This window comes from Panthera pardus, unplaced genomic scaffold (assembly GCF_024362965.1).
Source record: "Panthera pardus isolate Hobbes unplaced genomic scaffold, ASM2436296v1 HiC_scaffold_16, whole genome shotgun sequence".
Classification (NCBI taxonomy): Eukaryota; Metazoa; Chordata; class Mammalia; order Carnivora; family Felidae; genus Panthera; species Panthera pardus.
In genome coordinates, this window is record NW_026526721.1 from 104,884,694 (window position 1) to 104,910,266 (window position 25,573).

At 38.1% G+C, this 25,573-nt stretch overlaps 1 long non-coding RNA gene across 1 annotated transcript in view; it reads right to left on the minus strand.

Annotated features, from left to right (window-relative positions):
* Positions 1 to 16,825, minus strand: part of LOC128777296 (uncharacterized) — a 175,569-nt gene extending 158,744 nt beyond the window's left edge. Inside the window, exon 1 of the long non-coding RNA XR_008422534.1 lies at positions 16,139 to 16,825. This is a non-coding gene — a long non-coding RNA (uncharacterized LOC128777296). The remainder of the gene's footprint in view (positions 1 to 16,138) is intronic.
* Positions 16,826 to 25,573: the final 8,748 nt, after the last annotated feature.

Consider the following 25,573-nt stretch of genomic DNA (forward strand, 5'->3'; position numbering starts at 1 on the left):
ATTTCAAATAAACAATACAGTATTATTACTTATAGTTACTATGCTGTCCAATAGCTCTTCAGAAGTTATCCATCATATAACTAAAAATGTGTGCCCTTTGACCAATCTCTCTCCATTTTACCTTCCCCCACCCTCAGCCCCTGGCAACCATCCTTCTACTCTTCATTTCTATGAGTTCACATATAATGATACCATACAGTATTTATCCTTTTGTGTCTGGCTTACTATATTTCTAGGTTCATCCATATTGTCAAAAGTGACAGAATTTCCTTCTTTTTAAAGATGGAATAATATTCCATTGTATAAATATGCCACATTTCCTTTATCCATTCATCAGTCAATAGTCACTTAGGTTGTTTCTATATCTTGGTTATTGTGAATAATCCTGAAATAAAAATGGGAAGGCACAGATACCTCTTTGAGACAGTGATTTTTGTTTCCTTTAGACATGTACCTAGTAGTGGGATTGCTGGATCATATAGTTCTATTTTTAATTTTGTAAAGAACTTCCCTATTTTTCATGACTGTACCAATTTACATTCATACCAACAGTATACAAGGGTTCTCTGTTACATATATCCTCACCAATGTTTATCTCTTGTCTTTTTGATAGACTTCCTAAGAGGCATGAAGTGATATCTCACTGTGGTTTTGATTTACATTTCCCTGATTATTAGTGATGTTGAGCAATTTTTCATATACTTATTGGCCATTTGGATGTCTTCTTTGGAAAAATTTTCTATTCAGGTCCTTTGCCCTTTTTTCAGTTGAGTTATTTGGATTTCTGCCCCTGAGTTGCAGGAGTTCCATATATATAATAGAGTAGAATAGAATAATTTAATCTTATTAAATAATATAATTTTATATGAATATTAACCTTTTATTGTATACATGGTTTGCAAATATTTTCTCCCAATCCACAAATTGCCTTTTCATTTTGTTGGTTGTTTCCTTTGCTGTGCAGATTTAGTTTGATCTAATCTTATGCATTTATTTTTTATTTTTTGCCTTTGTTTTTGGTATCAGTGCTAACTCCAAAAAAACCGTTGCCAATACCAATGTCCAGGAGCTTTTAAATGTTTTCTTCCAGGAGTTTTATATGCTTAAGTCTTACATTTATGTCTTTAATCCACTTTGAATTTATTTTTGTGTATAGTGTAAGATAGGGATTCAATTTCATTCTTTTCAATATGGATATCCAGTTTTCCCAGGAACATTTATTGAAGAGATTATCCCTTCCCCATTGTGGATTCTTGGTGTCTTTGTGAAAATTAATTGGCCTTAAATGCTTGGGTTTATTTCTGGGCTTTCCATTGTGTTCAGTTGATATGTATGTCTGTTTTTATACCAAAATCATACTGCTTTCATTATTATATCTTTGTAATACATTTTGAAATCAGGAAGAGAACTGCCTTGATTTCTGGATCACCTGTATTTCACTCCTCTCCTCCTATAATCATCCATTTATCATAGGAGTATTCTTTTTAGTCAATGTTATTATAGTAAAAACTGGTGAACTGATGACCTATAAAATGATAGTGCTGAAGTACTCAGAAATACACTAGAAAAAATTCAAATTAGGGTTACTGTGTGTCAAAATTATCAATATAATTTTGAAAGTTCCTCAATTAGTTCTTTTCAGTATACTTTAGGGATTTTGTTTATTTTTAAGCTACATCTTTAGGAATTAAAATACAAATCAACTGGTGAAATCAGAGCACACAAGAAACTAAGACATTCCTTTTCCCTAAAAGCTAGTGGGGCTTTTTTTATGTTATACCCACATGAAACCACATAATTGATCAATTTGATTGATTCCTTCTAATTGGTCAATTTAGTGAAAAGAAAAGATAGGAAGCCTGAGACTAAGTCAGACAAATGGATTATGTCAGACCCAGCTCTGTCTCTTCAAGGGAAGAGCCCTGGCTATCTGAGATCTTGTGGAAAAGAAGGTCACTACAGGTTGTCTGCAGCCCTGGACTGAGCTCCAGAATCATCTCATTTCATCCACTTGCACGTTGGTTTCCTCTGACCTTTACTGACCAGCTGACCTTTACTTCCCCTCATTCCTTTCTTCCCAGTTCCTCCATTATGATATTACCACTGTATGTTTCCTGATTTTCAGCCTGGGCCAAGTCTGCTGATCACTGGTCTTACTTCCCTCCCTTGGGGGTCCACTGACTACAGTAAGAGACTCAGTACCATCCCTACCCACCAGCTCTGTGGACCACATGCTTTTAAGAACCAATCTGCCTATCTACCAATCTCATGCACCCAGCATCTATCCGTTCCCCCTTGGTAACACGCTAGGATTAACTGAAAGCTGAGGGACAGGACTAGAATAAAAACCTCATTAAAGCTCAGGATACAGAAACTAGGTTGAAATGGGGTTACCATCTCTGTAATTTTCATGAGCTTCTCTTTTCCTGCCAAGACTTGCAATGATCATGTTTCTTATGCTTTCACCCAGGGCTCTTCTATACTGCAGGAGGCAGGGTAACCTCTGAAGTCATACAGACTATTTCCTCTGGTTACCAGTTGTGTGACCCTGGTAAAGTTACTTAACCTTTCTAAACCTTAATTTCCTCATCTGGAAATGTATATATTAATAGTAGCTACATTATAGGTCTAAAGCAGTTGCACAAATATCTGGCATTTAGTAGTTCATCAATTATATGTGCTCTCATTACAATCATTGCTTTATTCTCACTCCAGAATCTAATCAAAGACTTCCCTAACCGTTTTCATGCAAACAACCCTCAGATTTATTAACCCCTGTCACCCCTAACATTGTCCTTAAACTCTGGAATTGTCTTATAAACATCATACTAGGCTTCTTTAGACTCCCAAACTCAACATTTCCAAATGAATCTTCTAGTATACTCATTTTTTCTCACATTTTTTTACTTTATATTTTTAGATAATTATAAAGATTTGCATGTAGTTGTTAGAAAAAATACACAGAGATATTGTATACCTGTTACCTAGTTTTCTACTACAGAAAGGTGATGGAAATTGGAAGGTTTTGGTGGACTACACTGAAAGAATGACATGCTCATTTGCAGATGGTAGTTATATAAAAATAAAACTCCAGAAAATTAACAATACAGTTTTCTTCCATTGAAGAACCTCAGTGTGTCCCCAAATCTCCCCCAAACAGTGTCAGTAACATTTTCACTTGTTTCTTCCTCCAACCATGACTACCTCTGGTTTCTGGGATCACCCTTTCCAGTCCTGGGGGTGAATCTTGATTGGCCTAAGCCATTCTCCATGCCAATGTTTGGTTTAGGAAGGGGCTCATGCCACAGTTGTGGGTCATGAGGCACAAGAGAAAATCTGCTGGGCAGTTTGTCTTGTTCTTGTTCTTTCAACAAAAAAAGTGTGGGAGAAGGAGCCATTCCATTTTTCTGTCTCTGAATATTATATTATGAAGATGTACTCGGAGCTCCTGAAATTACCACACAACTACAAAAGGCAAATATGAGCCAGCACTAAATGTGGCAGAGCAGCAAGAAGAAAAGAACCTAGGTCCCTAATGAAATCACCAAGCCTCTGAAAATACCTGACACCCCTCTGCCTCAGGATATCTTGTTAAGCAAGATAGTGGGTTTTCTGTTTAGGGCCTACAAAAGTATCCTGACACCGCATTTATAAGTGGATCCAGTCTCTAAGCCTGCCTGACATGATGATTTTTATGAGTTTAGTTGGCTAACAGTATATTCATACTTAAAGTGAATATTCTAGAAGAGAAAACAGGTTTGCTATATCACTGGTAAGAAGGAGCAGTATAAACAGTACAGACCCCAGAAGCAGGGAACCTGGGTTCAAATCCCACCTTTGCAGCTCACCAGCTGTATGGCCTTAGGCAAGACAATTTATTCAGTTGCTTCATTATGCCCACAGTAATACCTACCTTATAGGTTTATAGGGAGTAGTAAACACAGTAATGTAATAATAAAGGACTTGTCAAATAAGAACCCAAATAAATGTTACATGCTTTCCCCCTAATTAATCCTTTGCCAAGATGAAACACTAACTCAGTTTATTAGACCATTAATTAAAACACCCTCTTTCTAGTAGGAGTTACTCTGACAGCAGAGCTGGTGTCATCAAGAGTAATTTCTACTGAAAAAGGTTCCAATCTTAACATTTCTACTATGAAACTTAGTGTGGTGCAGAAGGGATCAGACAGGGTTACTTTCAACCCTAGAGAAAATTGATGTGACAATAACCACAGTGGAAGGGTTTATACGCCCTTGATTGTTTTATTCTCACACCTAAAAAAGGGTATGTGAGTGGAATTAACAGGCTACAGTGGAAGTGTGCTTGTAGTAATTTTTCCTCCAAATTATTACCAAATTTTGTTTCATTCCATCAAAAACTAATCATGTTATGCTGATATCATTACCAACCTCCCCAGAAAAATGAACACACTATTTTATGGATATATTGTGTTTGTTGTATGAAAACAAAAATGCAAGTTGGCATTAACAAGAAATACTCTTTATTCTTGGCAGAGCAATATAGGCTATTATAAAAGTATTGTAACCTTTTACAATAAATGAACAGAAGTTATGTTTACTTAAATATTCATTGATCTAGTTGCACTTGAGTACTAATTAGGATAAAATTGGTGAAATTTAACTGGAACACAATTTGAAACTAAAATCCTTAAAAATACACGTGTGCTTTGACCTAGAAATTCCACTTCTAGGAATTTATTTTAAAGAAAAAATTAAGAATCTGTACAATTATTTTTCAAGAAGAATTTTTCTTTCACGAATAAAACAACATAAGCACTAAATTATGAAATATGCATACAAAGAAATACTACACTATCATTAAAATTACGTTCTAGAAAAGCATTTATTGACATGAAAAGATGTGCATGATATAGTGCTGGGATTTGAAAGGCCATAAACTATATACTGGGTGCTTTACCATCTTGCTTTAAAAATATATTTATAAAAGTATGAAAAGCTGCATACCAAAATAAATATGAACAATGCTTCCTTCTAAGAACTTTTATTTCTTCTGTTTTGGTTTTGTGTATTTTGGCAGTGTGTATTAATAATTGTATAGTAAAGAAAATTAAGTTTTAAAAAAAAACTCAAAAGAATTAGTAAAGTACTTTCAAGCTAAATAGCAAATAAATCCCTTCTCTATTCCTTACATGGATTCTGAGCTCTGGCTTCTCAGATTTCCCCCCAAATCTGATTTAAGAAGTTGACATTTAAGAGACTCACTTACCTTACCTTACTATTGACCATAAACTGGAAAATTGGTGAGCTATATTTCTGGATGGGGTGGTCTCTTAGGTCAAAGATTCCTAAGCCCCTGCAATAAGGTTCAGTGAAGTTTTAAGCAACCTTTCTGCCTGTACTTAGTTCTTTGTGGTTCCAGGGAAGCTTTCTCCAAAAAGAAAGAAACTGATTGGTGCCCACCCTGGGATGAAGCTCTTGGATATTATCTCCAAGTGCACAAAAACTCTGGTCTCTACCACAGTCATGTGTGCTGTACTGACCTAGACTCTCACTTATTTATAATATTATTCATTACTATTATTTTTGTAGCTGGTGTTTATTAACCCTTGCTATATATTCCATGCATTCTGGAAAACACTGTTCAAGCATTACTTTATGTAAACTCTTAAGAGAATCTCTGGAAGATTGATGTTATCATTATTCCCATTTTATACATGAGAGAACAATTTGCCCAAGATTACATGGCTAGTAAGGAGTACAAAATGGGAACCAGGATTCATCTAAATTTCATTAGATGTCCCTTAGCTATTTAAATGAGCTTGTTTATAATTCACACTGGGGAGAAAGTTCAATTGGTCATGGCTGGGTCTTTCTAAATCAGAATCAGTGTGATTCCAAGAAAATACTAGATCAACATTACAACTGTAGAAATGACTCTGTTATGCAGTCATGCCCTTGGCTACCAATGGCAAGGACAGCCAAGACATAACCAAGAGTCCTTGTGTCAGCTTCACATTGACTTGCTTAAGCTTGTCACTTAACCTCTCCAAACCTCAAGTCCTTATGTAGAAAATGAGCTTTATAATACTTCTCCTAAATACCTCATTTGTATCAAATGAGACAATGTATGTGTAAGCACTTTTAAAAGTACAAAGGGCAAGGGGCGCCTGGGTGGCGCAGTCGGTTAAGCGTCCGACTTCAGCCAAGTCACGATCTCGCGGTCTGTGAGTTCGAGCCCCGCGTCGGGCTCTGGGCTGATGGCTCGGAGCCTGGAGCCTGTTTCCGATTCTGTGTCTCCCTCTCTCTCTGCCCCTCCCCCGTTCATGCTCTGTCTCTCTCTGTCCCAAAAATAAATAAAAAACGTTGAAAAAAAAATTAAAAAAAAAAAAAAGTACAAAGGGCAAAAAATCTTGATTAACCTCTCCGTGCAAATTACTTCCATGCTCAAAACCCAAAAGCAATGTAACTTTTATATAGCATTTTGCAAAAGACTGAATGAGGGGCTTTAGAAATACAGAGAAACCTTAATGTAAGAAAAGTCCCATGTGTAATGCTTGCCCATGTTTAGCATTCAATTAAGTAGGTCCTGAGGAAAAGTCACTGAATAGATGTTACTTTCTCCTACCTAATGCTGTTTGATTTAATATTTCCTCTCTAAGTGCATGAACTTTAGAACAACAGGAATTTTTGCCACAGGACTTAAGACTCTCTTGTGACTTGATGTTAAGAAATCTCCTTAGTAATTTTGGTTTCTGCTCCCTGGGAACAAATTGGAGCTTTGGCACTGAGCTGCTACACATTGTGTTTTAACTTAGGATAATACTTGGCTCAATAATTCAAAAATATTATACCAAGGCTTAGGATTATACTTACACGATGGAATAATTTTTTTCAAAAACTAACATCCATGGGTAGGGGAAATAAAGGTATTTTTCTTGACCATTTTTTTAAATTATAAAAGCAATATATGCCCATGTTAAGCAATTCAAACAGTACATGTATAGTGGAAGGTAAAAGTACTTTATTCAATGCACATTTCCATTTCTCTTTTATAAACACTACCGACAGTTTCTCATATATATTTTGAGAGTATTTTTATGCTTAAATAAGCAAATGGATATTAATATATCTATTTTTTAACACAAACAGTATCACTGTACTGTAGAGATTGCTCTAAAAAATGCTTTTTTTCTCCTAAAAGTTTGTACAGTTTTTCATATTCACTATGGCTCTAAGTTTTTCAATCTCCTCTGCAGTATTCTTATTGCATGGGTATACCATAAATTATTTAAATGTTTCTTTCTGGACATATATTTAGTTGTTAATAGACTTCTATTATCATAAATAAAGTTGCAAGCAAATACTCCACCACATCTTTACTCAATTATGTTAGTACATTTATCAGAAAGTTCTTAGAAGTAAAATTGATAGGTCAAAAGAGATGTGCATTTAAAATGGTGATAGATAATGCCAATAGCATTTTTCACAGAACTCGAATAAACAATCCTAAAATTTGCATGGAATCACAAAAGATCCCAAATAGCCAAAGTAATCTTGAAAAAGAAAAACAAAGCTGGAGGTATCACAATCCCAGATTTCAAGCTGTAGTAATCAAAACAATATGGTATTGCCACAGAAATAGACACACAGATCAACAGAACAGAACAGAAAGTCCACATATAAACCCACAATTATATAGGCAATTAATCTTTGACAAAGAAGGCAAGAATACGCAACGAGAAAGATGGTCTCTTCAACAAATGGTGTTGGGAAAACTGAACAGCTACATGCAAAAGAATACACTTTCTTTCACCATACATAAAAATAAATGCAAAATGGATTAAGGACCTAAATGTGACACCTGAAACCATAAAAATGCTAGAAGAGAGTACAGGAGTTGGCTGTAACAACATTTTTCTAGCTATGTCACTCATATGTGGAATTTAAGAACCAAAAGAAACAAAGGTGGGGGTGGGTGGGAAGAGAAATACCAAAAGACAGACTTTTCACTATAGAGAACTGATGGTTACCAGAGGAGAGGTAGGTGGAGGGATGGATGAAATAGGTGAAAAGGATTAAGAATGCACTTATCTTGATGAGCACTGAGTAATATATAGAATTGTTGAATCACTATATTGTACACCTAAAACTAACATAACACTTCATTTTGACTACATTGGAATTGAAATAAAATAAAAATATTAAAATAAAATGGTGAGAGAGATTGCAAATTGTCATCTAAAAGTAAAAGAAAACAATTGGTATCTAGGGGCCCAACCTTCACCAACAATGAGTATAGAGTATACAAGAAACTTTTAGACTTAGGTATATAATATCAATGACTCAGTGGACATTAGATGAAAATAAATAGTTTTAGGTGTCAAATACCAAGAAACTATAAATTCTTGCCTTCGGTGTATTGTGAATCACCAGGCTCCTCACTCTGAAAAGAAACAAGATTTCAGTGAACTCAATCTCACAAAGAGGGGCTTAACACTCATTCTTACTATGTGCCAGGCACTATTCCTAGTGCCTTACTTACATTAAGCCAATCCTATAAGGGAGGTATCATTCTCATTTTACATACAAGAAAACTATGCACAAAGAAGTTAAGTAAGTTTCTCAATGTCATTCAGGTGATAAATGATAGAGCTCAGATTTGAACCTAGGAAGTTTGAATCCAGAGTCAGGTGCTTTTAACCACTTATGTCTCTGTGCTCCTACTGATGTACTAAACATATTTACTGAATACCTATTCCATGCCTAGAACAACACATGAACCATCTTATCCTGAAAGCAATGCAAATATTCTCCCTATTCCTCAGGGGCAGTAAAGCAGCTTCCCAAAGTGACAGGAGGGAGAATTAGTACCCAGGCATATCTAATTCATTTTATTTATTTATTATAATTTTTTTTGAGAGAGAGAGAGTGTGTGTGTACAAGAGGGGAAGAGGGACAGAGGGTGAAAACAAGAGAATCTTAAGCAGATGCCACATTCAGTGCATAGCCCAACATGGGGCTTGATCCATGACCCTGGGATCATGACCTGAGCATAAATCAAGAGTTGAAAGCTCAACCAGCTGAGCCACCCAGGCACCCCAGGCACATCTAATTCTGAAACTTCTATTTATTCTACTGCACCATACTTCTATATAGAAGCTAGTTGTTGTAATACCCATTTTACAGTTAAGGGAATCATGTCTTCAGAATGAGATATATAAGGAAGTCTAAATAAGAGCTGTCCCCGTCAACAAACAGAAGTTACCAGGAGTTTTATCACACCTGATTCTTCCTTCACCAAAGTTCTATAAAGTTAAAATGCTTAGGTATTTTTAATCACATGCATGTGGTTATACAGTAGCAGACAGTGGCAATTTGCGCTCTCCCATAAAGTGTGGGTTCAAACTGTCTAAAGTGAGCCAAAATTAAAGGCAGAATTATTGTCTAATTCTAAACATCAACAAAAGCCCTTTAAGAACAGCAACATAGCTAGGTGAGGATGAGCAGGTAGACTCCCGCACAGCAGAGATACAAATCACAAGAAATGGTAGCAACATATTTTTAATCTCACTGAGCAAATAATTTTCAGTCCTTCAAAAAAACAGCTTTGGTGCTGGCTCCTGAATTTATAACAATATTTCCTTATTGTACACAGAAAAGATGGAGGGCCCAAGGAAGATAAGAGCAGCAAGAGGAAGGAGGGTATCAGAGAAGAGGCTTTTAGGTAGGAAAGCCCTCTTTCGGCTCTGCTTACACCCAGCGTCCAGCACAGTGCATGAGAGTTTTTCAGGCCCTTGGTTCAAATTTGCTCTGCTACTTACCTGCTGTGTGGCCTTGGGCAAGTTACTAAACCTCTCTAGCCAATTTTCTCATCTATAAAAGTAGTAATAACAGTATCAACAACATTAGTCTATAATAAAGATTAAATATTTTCTACTGTAGCACAGATCATTTCCCTGAAGGTTGAGGGTGAAGCACAGCATCATCCAAGCCCACCTAGATGGATACTTTGCCTTCATATTTCAATGTTTCATGTTTTTTTTGTTTTAATGCAATCAGAAAAACATACTGTCTTATGCTTAGGTCTGGGACTGCAAAGGAGATTTCTACTCATCTTCTTATGATAGATAGATCTATTACCTGAAGGTCAGAGGGTGCAACTCCCGTATTTCTGTGTCTGGCAGCCCTAGTTGTAACGGGGCATCAGATCTATGTTATCATTGTCAACAATGTGTGGTTGCTTAGTAGGCTTTGGAGATTTGATCATCTCTTAAAAGTGTACTTTTTTTGTACACCATGGATGCTAATGTTATATTACTACAAGTGTCTTCTTGTACTATAACAAGTCAGCCTGGAAGAACGTGCAAATTTTACCATTGTGCTGTTCAGTTTTGAGAGTAATTAAATATTTGCTTTGAGCTTCTCTCATTGCATTGCAAATCCGTAAAAACTTACTATTCATTTCTGTACCTAAAGCTCAGGTAGCATTAAGTCTTTGTCATTCACTGAAAATTGTGTTTTCAATTATACATCACAATCCTATATTATATGGATCTTTACTTGCCAAGAAATTTAGTCTTTTTGTACATTTTAAATCAATTACGTCTGTCCCTTTGTTAGTTGGGCAGCGGGAAGCAGTTTCTTCAGGTTTTCTGCATCTCATGATAACAATGTTAACTTTTCTACCTACTTCATGAGATAAGCCTTCAATGAAATAGGCCACTCCTGCCAAGCTCTGCTAGCCAGGATTGGGTCTATATGAAGCAAAAGTATCTTCTTGAAAATTAATCATAATAATAATTCACTCAAACTGGCAGTTAGAAATTGTGTGATCCAAAAAAAGGTATAGTTTTGAATTTAGAAAAAAGAACCTAAGCTCTGCCAGAATGGCTGGTGTCTACAAACATAATTTTTGTCTTCTATGCCTTAACATTTACTCAAGAGATTTAGACAGTGAGTTAAAATCAGGCAAAACTTGAGGAGTTGAATAAGCAGTGCCTGGCATGAGAGAAAAATGAGAAGATCTGTATGTCATTCCTTTGGGGAAATAAATGAGATGGCCCATCTGCAGATACCTCTTGGACTCTTGTTATCTTCCCTGAAAAGAATCTCTTTCTGTCCCTTTCTGGTTCTCATACACCAGCCTCCTGTTACCTAATTCAAACTTTTAAGTCCTGAGTACTCTACTTCCTCACCTCCTTCCTTTAATCAGTCCTGAAATCCTATTCACACTTAAAGCATATTTTCTTATATCTTTTTATTCTTTACACACCTAGTTCAAGATCTCATTTCCTCTTGCTTAAAATAGCAAACCAGCCTTCTAACTAATTTCCCTGACTCCTAAGTGCTCTCCATTCAGTACAGCCTCTACATCATGACCATAACAAGACCATTTTGATCATATCACTCCTCTGCTCCCAAACCTTCAGATGAAAACTTACACAGTCCCAAGCTACAGTCTTGTGATCAATTTTGATCTACTTTTCCAGGCATATACATTAACCTCCTATGAATTTTCCAAATTCCAGATAAACTGCCCATTCCCTCTATTCTCTCACAAATTACTTCAGGCTACTTCCTCCATGTGAAGGAACTCCATGAGTTCTTCTCAACTCTACAAATTCCTGTCTCTCATTCAACCCCCAAATTAAATATAACTTATTCTACCTATAAAAGTAAGCACTTAGCTGTAGTATTAAAACTCCTCTACCCCTGGGTCCAGATTGTCAGACAATCAGATCATGCAGGGTCCTTCTATGCCCATAGAAAGAAGCTTGCGATTTATTCTCTAGGATATATGGAAACAATGAAGAGTATCAAGCATTAAAATTATAAATCAGAGTTGCATTTAACTCAGATGATGCTGTGGCAGTGGAGACTGAACTGGATGGGAGCAAAGAAACTAGAGATGGAAAGACCCAGGCCATTGGGTCTGCCTGAGGGAAGACTGAAAAGACATGTGTTAGGGGAAAGAAAATGATGAACAAAACTCTAAGTGTGTTGAATTTGAGGGTCTGAGGATTAGAGTGAGGCAGTGCAAAATTAACTTCCCAAGTGTCCAGTCAGCACTTGGTGCACTGTGAGTGCCTTCTTAAATTCTTTACCCTAAGTGCTTACCTTGCCTCACCCTGAGTTTTTGTAGATTTTGTAGAGATATCACCTTGGCAGCTAAGGAGGTACACCACTCAGAACACCCTTCAAGAAAGGACTTGCTATTCAGCTGCAAAAAGTGTGTTAGCTAAGAGCCTCCAGTTACAGAACATTCAGGATCTGTCTCAGCTTTTGAGTCACAGCCATGTCTTTCCTAGGAACCCCTAGTCAGAAACTGAGTAGGTTAGGGATACTCAGCCTGGCAATTTCTGTCCAAGTGGGGCTCCTTTAATAGACAATCCTCCCTCTGAAGGTCACCACTGAGTTGGCTGAGACTGCCACATCTGCCTTGTGGTCCAAAGTCTTTCTCTGTCCAATTCTGCTTCCTCCCCTTTTATCTTTACCCCATTCCCATCCACCCCCAATAAACTCCTTGCTCAGTAATTCTCTCTCAACATCTGTTCCCAAAGGGAACAAATGACATGTATATGAATAGTAAGCAATTGATCACACCAATCTGGACCTGGAGCTAGAGATAAAGGCACAAAATTCAATGGCCTTGTCACGTAGTGGTTAGAAGGCTGGGCTCCAGAGTCTAGGTTCAAATCCCAGCTCAGCCACTTCTGATTTTGTACAATCTTAGACTAGCTATATAGCTTCTCAGTACCTCACTTTCTTCATCTGTAGAATGAGGATTTTAATAAGGACTATACAAGATAATGTACTGAAAGTATTTAGCACAGTGCCTGACCCATAGCAAATGCTCATGAAATATTAAGTAATGTTATTGAATAGAATTTGAAATGCTGTTTAGAGAGGTAAATGGTTACGATAAAATGGAAGAAATTTTTACTTTTGCAAATTTTTCCACAAGATATGATAAAGCTAATGAAGATTAATTTAATCTTCAAATTATTCAATCTTCAAATATTTCAAACCCAACTCTGTGATTTTTTTCAATTACACTTCCTGTTACTCCCAATATGGTACCTCTTCTCCATGCAATGTCATCACCTTGTTGTTTCCTGACCTGAATTTCTTCTCCCCATCTTTCTTTCCCATTCACCCCAAATGCTTATTCCTCCCCTTTCCATCAGTGCCTGCTAATAATCTCCTCCAAATCTTGGTTGAGAACTCATCTTCTCCAGAATTTCCTTATTCAGCCTGCCTGCTCTACTCACCCCAACTGTGATCATCCCTTTCTATAGGCAAACCCTAGAATGGTATCATTTTGAAACTAAGTAGAACAAACAAACAAACTACACACGCACGTGCGCGCACACAAACACACACACAACCCACACCACAACACATCACACCAATGTACGTAAAATTCTCAAGCTATGTTAAAAGTGTCTGTACCATAAACAATTGTTAACGATGAAACAGCAGAAATAGCATCTCGTGTTTCTTTAGATAAGAACTCCTTTCCTCCACCCACCCTTTTGCTCAAGGATAGAGGATGGCTTGGCAAAGCCATGCTCAATAAATGCTTACTTTAAGCATGAATGTTTTCCATTGTAGATGCATGGTCAGTCTACAAATTATATATTTATATCCTCTTTCTACATGTGAGCCTTAAAAAATTAAATGCTTCATAAAACAATCTCAGTCATATAATGGGGAAACTAATGTATGGAGGAAGTGTTTTACAATCATTTCAGGTATTGTAGGTAACACAAATCTGTTTTATAAAATAAAGGCCTGGTCTATACTGCATCTAAAAGGCAATATGAAATCATAATTAGAAACAGAAACATGGCATTTTTCCTCTCACTATTTAGTGTATGCTATATTCCCTACAAAATGGCACTGAATGTTATCCTGCTAGTACACAGTGCCATATAGGCTCAGAAAAATAAAACCTCTTTTTACACCTGTGAAACTGACTTCAAACAAAACAACCAACTTCAAAAGTAAGGTGAAAGTATTTTGTGATACAGTTGAATATAAGCAATGTTTTTACATAGCCCAATATTTGTACATATGCAATAACACATATTGTAAAACACATATTTTAAAAAGTGCTACTAAATCTCCAGTCATCCTATACTTTCAATTTGAAATCCTCATCAAGATATTCACGTCAAAGCCAAGGCTCCTACATCAAATAGGTCACAATTTTAGGTGTATTTAGACACTGGACATGAATGGTACCTAAAACAAAAATCCTTTACACACAGAGCAATACAAGAGTATAACATTAATAGCCTACATGGGTTTTTTAATGGCTCCTAATATAATATGCCCTTTCAAGGAACCATTCATACATATTGAAATGCATTTTTACTGTGATGCTTTGAGTAATCATAAATTGAACATAAAGGTTGATAAAAATCAGCATTAAAAGCTGGGAATTTTCTTGAAATATACACAATCTTCTATAAGTACCCAGCTCTATAAGTGATAAAATATTAGCTCTTAAGAGCTAAAAAGCAACAATAGTTTTCACGCTGATTTTCAAGAATATACATTTTATTGTTATAATTCAGTAAACTATTTTACCAAAGTTTACAACATCTCAAATTCAAAGCCAGTAAAAAATCGTTTGTCTTATAATCAATATCATGAAGCAAAAGTAATTAATAGCCAATGTAAAATAACCTATTTACTACCTTGTTTTAAATATAGTGAGGAAGTGTAACAAGATGGCATAAATATTATTCTAGTCTGTTCCACTTAACAAGTTTACATTTGAGATATTTCCATTTTCTAATATCAATACTCACTGTACATTTAGAAAACTTACTTGTAAAAATCTATTATTATTTGATTTCTCAGAAAACTGCTAGTTCAACCTACTTTTCTTTGAATACTGAGTTGCTACATTATTCTCATCTTTACAATAATTATTGATCTCTCAAGAACAAGAACATCATGCAAAGTGAAAGAATTATTATACTATGAAGACAAGAAATAAAATTTCTATTATCAGGTAATACTCAAGTTGTATATCTTAAACATACAACACATTATAGTCATAATTAGCTCACCACCACAGTTAGAAATATACATACACATTTTCCAAAATAAGTCTTTTAAATAAAGTATTGCAACCATCTTTCTAGCTTAAAGATTTGAAATAGCAATTAAGTCTGAACCTTAAATCATTCGTCTCTATAACTAGAAGAGCAAGTTCCAAAGATGTAAATCTCACCCAATGAGACAAGGGATGCTGAATGTATTATTAATTGCTAAGTAATTTCTTAATTTTAGAATCTAGCACCCAACACTGACAAATAAATAATGTGATTTATGAGCCCAGACTCTCATGCTGCTTTCCTAGAGTTCAATAAACACATGCACATCCTAAATGTACAATGTGATTGTGATTTCTATAAGCCAGGAAACATAGCAGGACTCGGCGATAGCAAATCTACTCCATCTACTTATTATTCAAGCAGTAGTATTTAGAATACCTATAATGCCTGCTGAACACTGCGGCTCACTGTCCCCCTGGGGTTATTCCTAAGCAGAACCACATCTCTTCTTCTCAGTGATTAGTGAGTTTTAAGAAGGCAGGTGACATGGGGTAGAAATTCTCATGCAGCAGCAAGGTAACTCTTCTCTCCAAATTCTCAAAAACCAACACTCCCACACCCTACACACACACACACACACACACACACACACACACACACACTCACCCTTTTTTAAGAAAGAAAGGAGGGTTTTTCAAATAGGTACCTAAAACAAGCCATTTGCAAGGGGATGAAAAATGTATTTTCCTCTACTTGATGCTGTGTAAGATGTTTACAGATCTGATTAGAAAACCTGTATGTACGTAAAAAGTAGTGCCTTCAATGAGATTCCTTTAGTGAAATCTGCCTGTCCAGACATATATGCGTACATAAATCATACATATTTATGCAAACATGCCTACATTAACAAGGACACACACATGCAGACCTAGACCAATAATTGAGCCCACACTGTTCTATAAGCCCCCTTTGACATTTTTTAGCATGCATGTTATTCAGAAGACAGATTTTTAAAAAAACAATAATAAGCAGCTGCATAAAATACATGCCAAAGTGGCATGTTTAGAGGAGCAAATACATTACCAGACGCATTTTGAAGTTTCTGGAACACCTGCAGGTAAAAGGAGACTGTGAATCGGATGCTGGCACACGGTATTCCTCAGAATCACAGAGCTCGGTGTGACTGTGGGGGAATGTGAGGCGAGTGTGAGGCTGGAAACCTTTGAGTTGAGCTCACTCTAAGCATCAGAAAGCCTCAAAGAGGGGAAAGAAAAAGGCAGCCCACAGACAGTAGATGAGAAACTTCTGGCACCTCTCCAGCTCAGGAATGAATTCTCCTTAATTTGGAGACGTATAGTGATGGAAATGAAGAGAAACTTGGATTTACGGGTGAATTTGCTCAGCCATGCAGAAATGGGCAGGTAACAGTCTCTCTCGGCTCGTTTTAAAACAGTCATTCATGAACAAGACTGAATCAAAAAATTAACAGGCATCGTTTTTTGAAAAAATAAAAAAGCTACTCCAGCCAGCTTCCCAAGATGCCCTTACAAACTTCAAATGGATCATTCCATCAGCTATTTGTTGCACATTTTATTAATCCCAGAGCAGAGGTAAACTGGAAAATCTAATTCCTTTTATGTAGAAAACTGGATTTACTGCTTCTTTTTATAATGCACTTTAGTCATATAAATACACAGATTTACTTACAGAGTTCTCGTTTCTTGTGTAAGACCACTACTGTTTGGTCCAGATAAAATGTTAAAAGGCTTGTTTGCAGCTTTTCAAGGAAGTAAAGAAAAAATGTTTTAATACTCCGAAGCTGAGCTGAGTACAGATATTTAAATGTTGAGTTGAAGCGAAGAGGGTATAAAGGAAAAGCCCTGAGCCACTAAGTGGTACATAAGAGATACGGTTATACACGAGCACCGAGCAGGCAGGTGGCTCAAGTCTATAAATATATACATAATTAAAGGTAGGAAGAAAAGAGCTTTGGCAAATTAAGTTCCTAGAGACAATAGCTGTGATTTTATTTAGGCTTACAAATAAGTCAATAATGTCTGGGGAGCACATGTGGACTTCACCTTGTCTGAAAAATTCCACAGCTCAAGAATAGAGTGTGAGGTTGGAAGCATTACACACTGGCAATCTATATTCAAATGTAATGAGGAGAAAGACGGTATTACCATGAAGAATGTTGTCATATTACATTGTGCCTGTGTGGCTTAACTACTCATCCAGCCTTGCAAATGGCCATTTGCCTGGACTCAATAGCAAATGTGCTGTCGATGGGAGGGTGGTGGTGGGAGGCCGATTTTATCTGTTTTACTACACACACACCTTTGGGAGGCTCAAGGATAAAACGCATGGGCTGAATGTGGGAGTGATTCTTTTCAAGGCCACATTTATCTATAATAAATTCAAAGTGGAATTAATAATGACCAATTAAGCTATTTATTATTTTAACTCTTGAGGTCAAGGGCAAAACAGTGTTTATGTTTATTGATAGAAGGTCGATAGCGAGACAGCTGAAGATGGCTGGGCTCACCTTTAAGCACGCTCAATAAACATGTATTGACTAAATAGCCTCCAGGCTTCCTCACATTCCAGTGCCTAGTCTTTTTTGTCTAGGGGATTTTTTCTTATCTCTCCACTGCCATCTGCTTCATCTATTCAGCAAAAATCCAGTGAATTAGACACTCCACCCAATTCTGTGGAGAACACAAAGACACCTACCACGAGATCATCCCTCAGGGAGCTTACCACTGCCAGTAACACAGTGGGTCTCACTAAGGGATAGGCACATCAGAATTACTTACAAATACCCATGCTCACCTCCATTTCTTCTATTTTGGATTCACTTTTGGTGGAATGAGGCAAGCAGAGTCTGTATGTGTGTTTTAAAAATCTGTTTGGACACCTGGGTGGCTCAGTCCGTTAAGTGTCCAACTCTTAATGGCAGCTCAGGTCATGATTTCATGGTTTGTGAGACTGAGCTCCATGTCGGGCTCAGTACAGAGCCTGTGCTGACAGTACAGAGCCTGCTTAGGATTCTCTCTCCTTCTTTCTGTCCTTCCTTCTCTTTCTCTCTCTCTCAAAATAAATAAACATTCATTTAAAAAAAATCTCCCCAGGTGATTCTGATTTAAATCCTCTCCTCCACTCCATAAGACTAGCAGCAATTCAAGACGATTGTTAATTAGCCCTCTAGTGGAGGAGATAAACTCTCAGAGGAGTGTATCCCATCCACTGCTGCATGTAGACTCAAACTATACAACTACTCCAGCTGACCCACACTTCTATTTCTTTGCTCATCACTCTACCTTGGGGAAGGCCCATACTTGATCAATGTGACCCAGAGCCTGAGTCTGCAAGGTTCTCACTGGATTTGGAAGCCAAAGCTAAAGGCAAAGAAAAATAAAGCTCAAATCTTTTGGTACATTCAGAGAACTTCTCTGGGCTGTTTCCTTATCTAAAAATGAGAGGTCAGGACTGGCTTTGAGTCTCTAATTTCTCTGCCAGAATATATGAGTACCATACTTGAGAAAGCCATTTATTTCCATGCCACACTGACACCTACACACGAGCACAACTGAGGTTAAAACTCAGAATTCCTAACTTCTATCTTACTGCTCAATAATGTACTTAGTAGCAGATCAAATCTCATGAGGGTGAACCTTCAGCCTAAGGAGCTGGGGACCAGCATTATAGGATACTCCTTCTCCATTTCCCCATGGCAGGGATCACTGAGGAATTCAGAGTGTGAAAGCAAGCATATTACCTGCCAACTCCACCCTTTGCTTCAGCAACTGCCTCAGCTTCAGCCTGGAGGACCCCCTGGTGAATGACAGATCCTGGAACCTTCAAGCAAATGGTCACACAACAGAGGCCAGGCTACCACCTGACCCCATTCCTCATGGCAATCCCCTTCAAATGAATGTGAGGGCCTGAGATGGTGAGTTTGGGGCTTATGAGAGCAGCTCCTCCAGGCTCTACTTCTAATCTGTGGTTGTGAAGGAGTATTCCATGCCACTCCTCAAAGAGGTAAGAGAATATGGCCACAACACCCTCAGACCAGTCTGCCTGCCCACACCACCCTCTGACTTTCATCACAGCTCACTCTGTGCCCCACAAGCCCACCTACAGTGACAATAAGAATGGCTCAGAGGAGAAGGTTCACTCAGCCTCTTTCCTCAACTGACTACCCTGTGCTCAGCACCACCTTCATTCACTCAAGAAGAAACCAAACCAACCTTAGCAGATATTTTTCAGACAAAGCTCAAGTGACCAACTAAAATATAAACCTCTTCTTGTAGTAATTCTACCAAAAAGTAAATGTTTTCTCTATCTTCTAGTCCTCAGTTAAGAAAATGAGAAAAGCTTGATCTTGAAGCACAAAGAGAAAGAATACCACAAATGTCCAAAGATGGTAGCATTGCAGATATATTGAAGACACGCAGACCTGAGTTTGAAGACAGGATTCTCTACCTAGGGGCTATGCGTCTTTGAGTAGGCCATTTAAATTCCCTCATCCTGCTTCTTCCTCTGTAAAAGAAAATGTATCTGCCATATCAAGTTATTTTGAGAGTCAAAATATGAAAAGTTCCTGATGCATCATAAGTTGCCTAAGAAATAGTAACTCATGTTATAATAATCAAAATTATCCAATTGCCTTCAGTACACCATTAGCCTGTAAAGACAGGGACTATGTTTTAGTCACTTTCATATTCCTCTTACTTAGTATGCCATGTGCCTCCACATTCATTCTATAAGTTTTTTTGAGCTTCTGTTATTCCCACATTCCCAAGTAGGTGCCAGGGACACAGCAGTGGGCAAGACAGAAGTGGTTTCTGCCCTTATGGGACTCACAGTCTATTGAAGGAGACAAAAGTTAAACAATCATCATGAATAACTACATTATATGTCTTAGTCTTCTCACGCTGCCACAACAAATACCATAGAACAGGTGGCTTAAACAACAGACATTTTTTGCTCACAGTTCTGGAGGCTGGAAAGTCTGACATCAAGGTGCCAGCAGATTTGGTTCCTGTAAGAGCCCTCTTCCTGACTTGCAGATAGCCGCCTTGTATTCTCACATGGCAGAGAGAGGAAGTTCTGGTGTTTCTTCCTCTTCTTACAAGGACACTAATCTCATCTTGGGATCTCCAAACTCACGACCTCATCTACACCTAATCACCTCCCAAAGGTCCCCCCTCCAATAACAGTCACATTGAGTGTTAAGACTACAATGTATGAATTTTGAAAGGACACAAATATTCAGTCCATAACACTATATAAATGAATTAACTAATTAGTTAATGATAATCTTCTTAGTTTTTTATATATAACAGCCCAGACAATGTCAAGGACACATATGAAGGAAAATTTGTGACTGCTTCCAATAATTACCTTCAAACCTAGGGACTTGGGCTAATGGGCTGGTCCTCATTAAGTGGCAGGTTTCAGCCCAAGAGCCATCCCCTGAGACCCGTCAGGCTAGCTAGCCCAGGCAACACTTTGATCTGTCCTCATGGTCCCTTCCATCCCACTGGCAAAAACGTTCTGGTTCCTGGACTCCCTGTTTTACATCCAAGCTGTCTGAAATGCAATAACGTTTTTTTAAAGAGCAACCGGGATTTTAATTAAAGTTCCAGGGATCCAGCCAAAGATATTTTTCTAAAAGAGAAGAAATATCTGTTTTTGGAGACAGAACATTTCATAACAGAAATCTCATATATTTTGATGAATGATAAATAGCAACATGGGCTGTACTCTCACAAGAACCTGACTACAGAATCTATGTGTGTACACGTGTGCATGTATACACACACATGTGTGTTTAATGCTCAACCTGCCTAATGAAGACAGAGTCAGGGAGACCAATGTACTCTAGTTGGTTAAATCATTCAGATATTTAGGGCAGTTAATAGAACAACAGAAGGACCTGTCTCTTAAAGGCAGAAGATTACCTTTTGTTCTCCCCGATGATTTCCTTTGATTTCCAGGCTTTGGCTACAAGACTCCATGCAAACAGCACTAGATAAGAATTCAACTTCTGCAAGTGGTGGTTAGCAGAAGTCTACCATATACCTAATGCAGGGTGAGACCATGTGGGATAGTGCACTTCCATGCCACTCATACTCATAGGTAAAGGAATTTAAAATAAAACAAGATGACAGTATCCTAGGTGACAGTTTGGCAAATTATTCTACCTATGAGTTATGTTTTTGTAAATTCATGCTTACTGCTTGGGAAATCCCTGATAATTCCCACACATCAAGCCAGTCAGAAGCTAAAGAAAGGGAGCTTCAAAGCCACCCAGCTGTCTCCACAAACCTGCCTATACCCACTGCAGTGCAGGCAACAATGCACCCATATTCATTTTGGGCCCACCTAGGGGTCCCTAGATCCTATAAAATTGAGGCATTAGTGGAAGACTTGGTAGGAGCTGGAAGACCATCTCAACAGAAGGGCCAGAGGCTTGGAAGCTTCAAGCCTGAAGCTTCTGGTGTCTACCCATCCCCAGAGGCATAGCACTGCCATGGGGCCAGCAACCACAGATGGTGCCCTGCACAGACAACTGAGAGGCAGACCGCCATGGGTCTGTGTGAAGCATCAGCCAAGGTGCTGGCTGGTTGCAATTACTGGACTGGAACAGAAAGCTTGGGTGGTGATATTAGCCACTTTTCCCTGACATTATGGGTGTTACTTCTCTGGGCCCAAATGGCAAAGGACAGGAAGTGATTTTATGAGAGGATATAGACATTGCCACACTAGATACACAGATCAACCCTAAAAATTAATTTACCTAAGGGAAAATTGACATGATTTCCCCCTCTGGTAAAGCATCAATGATTAGGCTAAATTAGCCCCAACCAAGTTTTTTACGTTGATTCCATCTGGTGATAGTAGATATAAAATCATGAGATAATATAATACACACACATATAATTCTATATTTATTGTTATATTGTTATATATTTGTTATCATATTCTTTAAGTGAAAACAGCAGATGACAATCTTTCAAGCCCTGAAAGGCCAGCCAGTGGAACAAAATGAGAACAGTGTGTAAGCATCACCCACAGAAATCCAAAAATGGAAAGTTGAGTGACGAGGAGTCAATTGCCAACTCAAAATCAAGAGGTGACATCTATGCACTGATTCTCAAAATGTACAGAGTATGAAGGGCTTCCACAGCAAGCACAATTGATCATCACTTCAAATTAAATGGGCCCATGTGCCATGTGGTACAGGGGACAAGCACTGGACCAGGAGTCAGAAGATCCAGAATCTCACTTGCTGCTCCATCACTGAGCACTGTGACCTGAGCCGCAGATCTCCCATCAGTATAGCTGGGATTATGTCTGCCCAGGCTACTTGATAGTGTTGAGGTATGGAACACAACACCAAGTAGACCCATCTGTATACCAATCCAAACGAGCATACAAATGTATTGTGGTTTTACTGCCCTACCTCAGCCCAAGACATCAGAGTATCACTAATAAATAATTACTGTTCTAGCTACATAATGTCTTAGCAAAGGGAGCAAGCACCTATAAAAACCCTAAGAGGGGGTCAGTGTATAGAGGATTAAGCCATAAGAAAGAGATAAGAAAATCAAACTCCCCCCCCCCCTCCCCCGGCCACCCATGCCTAACAATTCAGCCCAGTCAGGGGTAATGCACTTCAATTAAGTGCTAGGCTTCCAGACAGCCTTGTAGATTGACTATCAAAATTCTTGCTCAACTGAACTGAAACCTCACAAAGTGACCACCACTAAGATTCACCAAGGAATTCCTCATATAAACAGTAGTCGATGTCAATTAACCTTTGTGAACATGAAAAATAAATGGAAAGGTTGAGGAATTAACAGGGAGACAAACACAGATGCCAGACACAAGCATGATGTTACAGTAAATGCTACAATCACATGGTAGTTAATTTTAGTATAGTAGGAATGGCTCTCAGGATAAAAGATCTTTTCTAAAAATGGAAGTGCATTACTAATAGGGGCTGAATCCAATCTATATTTTCCCCTATAGCACTCTGATTAGTCCCACATCTGCACTGAGAGTGGAATTATTTATTGAAGTCACCATATTGATGCCTTCTGAATGTCTGAAGAATCAGTAAATATAACTGCATTCAGCTGTGTATCACTCAACTCCCTTAATTGATGATTCAATCAAAATTAATTAAATTTCTAAATTATGAAGGCATCTTTTCTCCTACAGGGAAAAGAGGATTCATGGAGTACAGAACTGAGTGAAAGCTTCACTCGAATCCAACACCAGCCTGGGGCAATGATGCAGTTGAAAACTACCACCCCCACCCCTTGCCCTAGACCCTTTCTGTTCACATCCCCACCTCCATTAAGCAATATGTGGGGCCTCATAGGCATGTGTATGGACAACCCAGAAGACAAGTGCAAGCTCTGTTCAGATCACTCCCAACCAATGGCTACAAACACCCCCACTGCATAGCCCTTGTTGGATATTTGCACGTTATTTAGGCAGTCTGCCCTCAAGATTTTAGACCAAAGAAAGAGGTCTTCAAGGGTCCTGGAAATGACTCTGGAGTCATTTAGGTAGGCACTTCTGGAATCTGAGACCATGCTCTCAAATGGAGGCAAGAGAAACCAGGGGAGCGGTTTCCTGGGTTCCTTGATCCTTGACCTAATAGGAAAGGGCAAGCTAGAGAAGGATACAAGCTAGGCTAAGATACAGGGCTCAGCACAGGGACTCTGATTGTCCAGGCCTCAGGAGGTAATTCTTGAACCGATCACCCTTCCATCTAAACTCTCTTCTTTCTAGCTCACCAAACTCCACACCCAAAAAACAAATAATCCAGTGAAGAAATGGGCAGAAAACATGAATAGACACTTCTCTAAAGAAGACATCCAGATGGCCAACAGGCACATGAAAAGATGCTCAACATCGCTCCTCATCAGGGAAATACAAATCAAAACCACACTCAGATATTACCTCATGCCAGTCAGAGTGGCCAAAATGAACAAATCAGGAGACTATAGATGCTGGCGAGGATGTGGAGAAACGGGAACCCTCTTGCGCTGTTGGTGGGAATGCAAATTGGTGCAGCCACTCTGGAAAACAGTGTGGAGGTTCCTCAAAAAATTAAAAACAGACCTACCCTATGACCCAGCAACAGCACTGCTAGGAATCTACCCAAGGGATATAGGAGTACTGATGCATAGGGGCACCTGTACCCCAATGTTTATAGCAGCACTCTGAACAATAGCCAAATTATGGAAAGAGCCTAAATGTCCAACAAGTGATGAATGGATAAAGAAATTGTGGTTTATATACACAATGGAGTACTACGTGGCAATGAGAAAGAATAAAATATGGCCCTTTGTAGCAACGTGGATGGAACTGGAGAATGTTATGCTAAGTGAAATAAGCCATACAGAGAAAGACAGATACCATATTGTTTCACTCTTATGTGGATTCTGAGAAACTTAACAGAAACCCATGGGGGAGGGGAAGGAAAAAAAAAAAAAAAGAGGTTAAAGTGGGAGAGAGCCAAAGCATAAGAGACTGTTAAAAACTGAGAACAAACTGAGGGTTGATAGGGGGTGGGAGGGAGGGGAGGGTGGGTGATGGATATTGAGGAGGGCACCTTTTGGGATGAGCACTGGGTGTTGTATGGAAACCAATTTGGCAATAAACTTCAAAAATAAAAAAAAATAAACTCTCTTCTTTCTGTGATTCCTTAAATGGTAAATTTGATAAATAAATGATCTATATTCATGGTTCACTTTTTCATCAGCCTCTTTTTTATTAAAGCCTTTGATTTTGCAACTTCTCACATTATAACCTTTGTCCTCACTACCTAGTATAATTATTTTCTGTAAGAACACTCATAATTTTCATCTTACCAAATTTAATTCTCCCTGGCAGTTTTTTTCTCTCCTCTTGCTTTTAGCTGCTAACATCATCCTTCACCTAGACCCTATCTAGCCTTGTTCTATCCTTGTGCCCTTTTAATGCTACTTTCATCTGTTTCTTTTGCCACTACACTAATTTCCCTTCATCCTATATCCATTCATTAAAGGTAAGTACTGCTCTAGACCAAGTATCCTTCCAATTCTGTACATAGATGTTTACCTATTGCCATAGTGAACTGATCCCAAAAGTACTTGTTCAATTTCCTGTGATCCAGAATGCATCTCTCCCTGTTTTAGCAAACCAAATACCTTCTTTATTTTTAAACACCTGAAGATCATCTTTTCAAAATATTTCCACATCATTTCCACTCAGCCCTACCCATTCTAGATAATATATAATAATGCCAAAGTTAGGGTTCTAGCTCTAGATGAATATAACAGAGAAGTACAGAGATGGTAAAGAGGGTTCTTATTATTTGCCAAGGCTAATTGATTGGTATTATCTATATTCCTAAAGTCAGGTTTCTCCTACTTTGATATGTACAGGAATCATCTGGGGATCTTGTTAAAATGCAAGTTCTGGTACAGTAGGCCTGGGTGGGGCTTGAAAAGC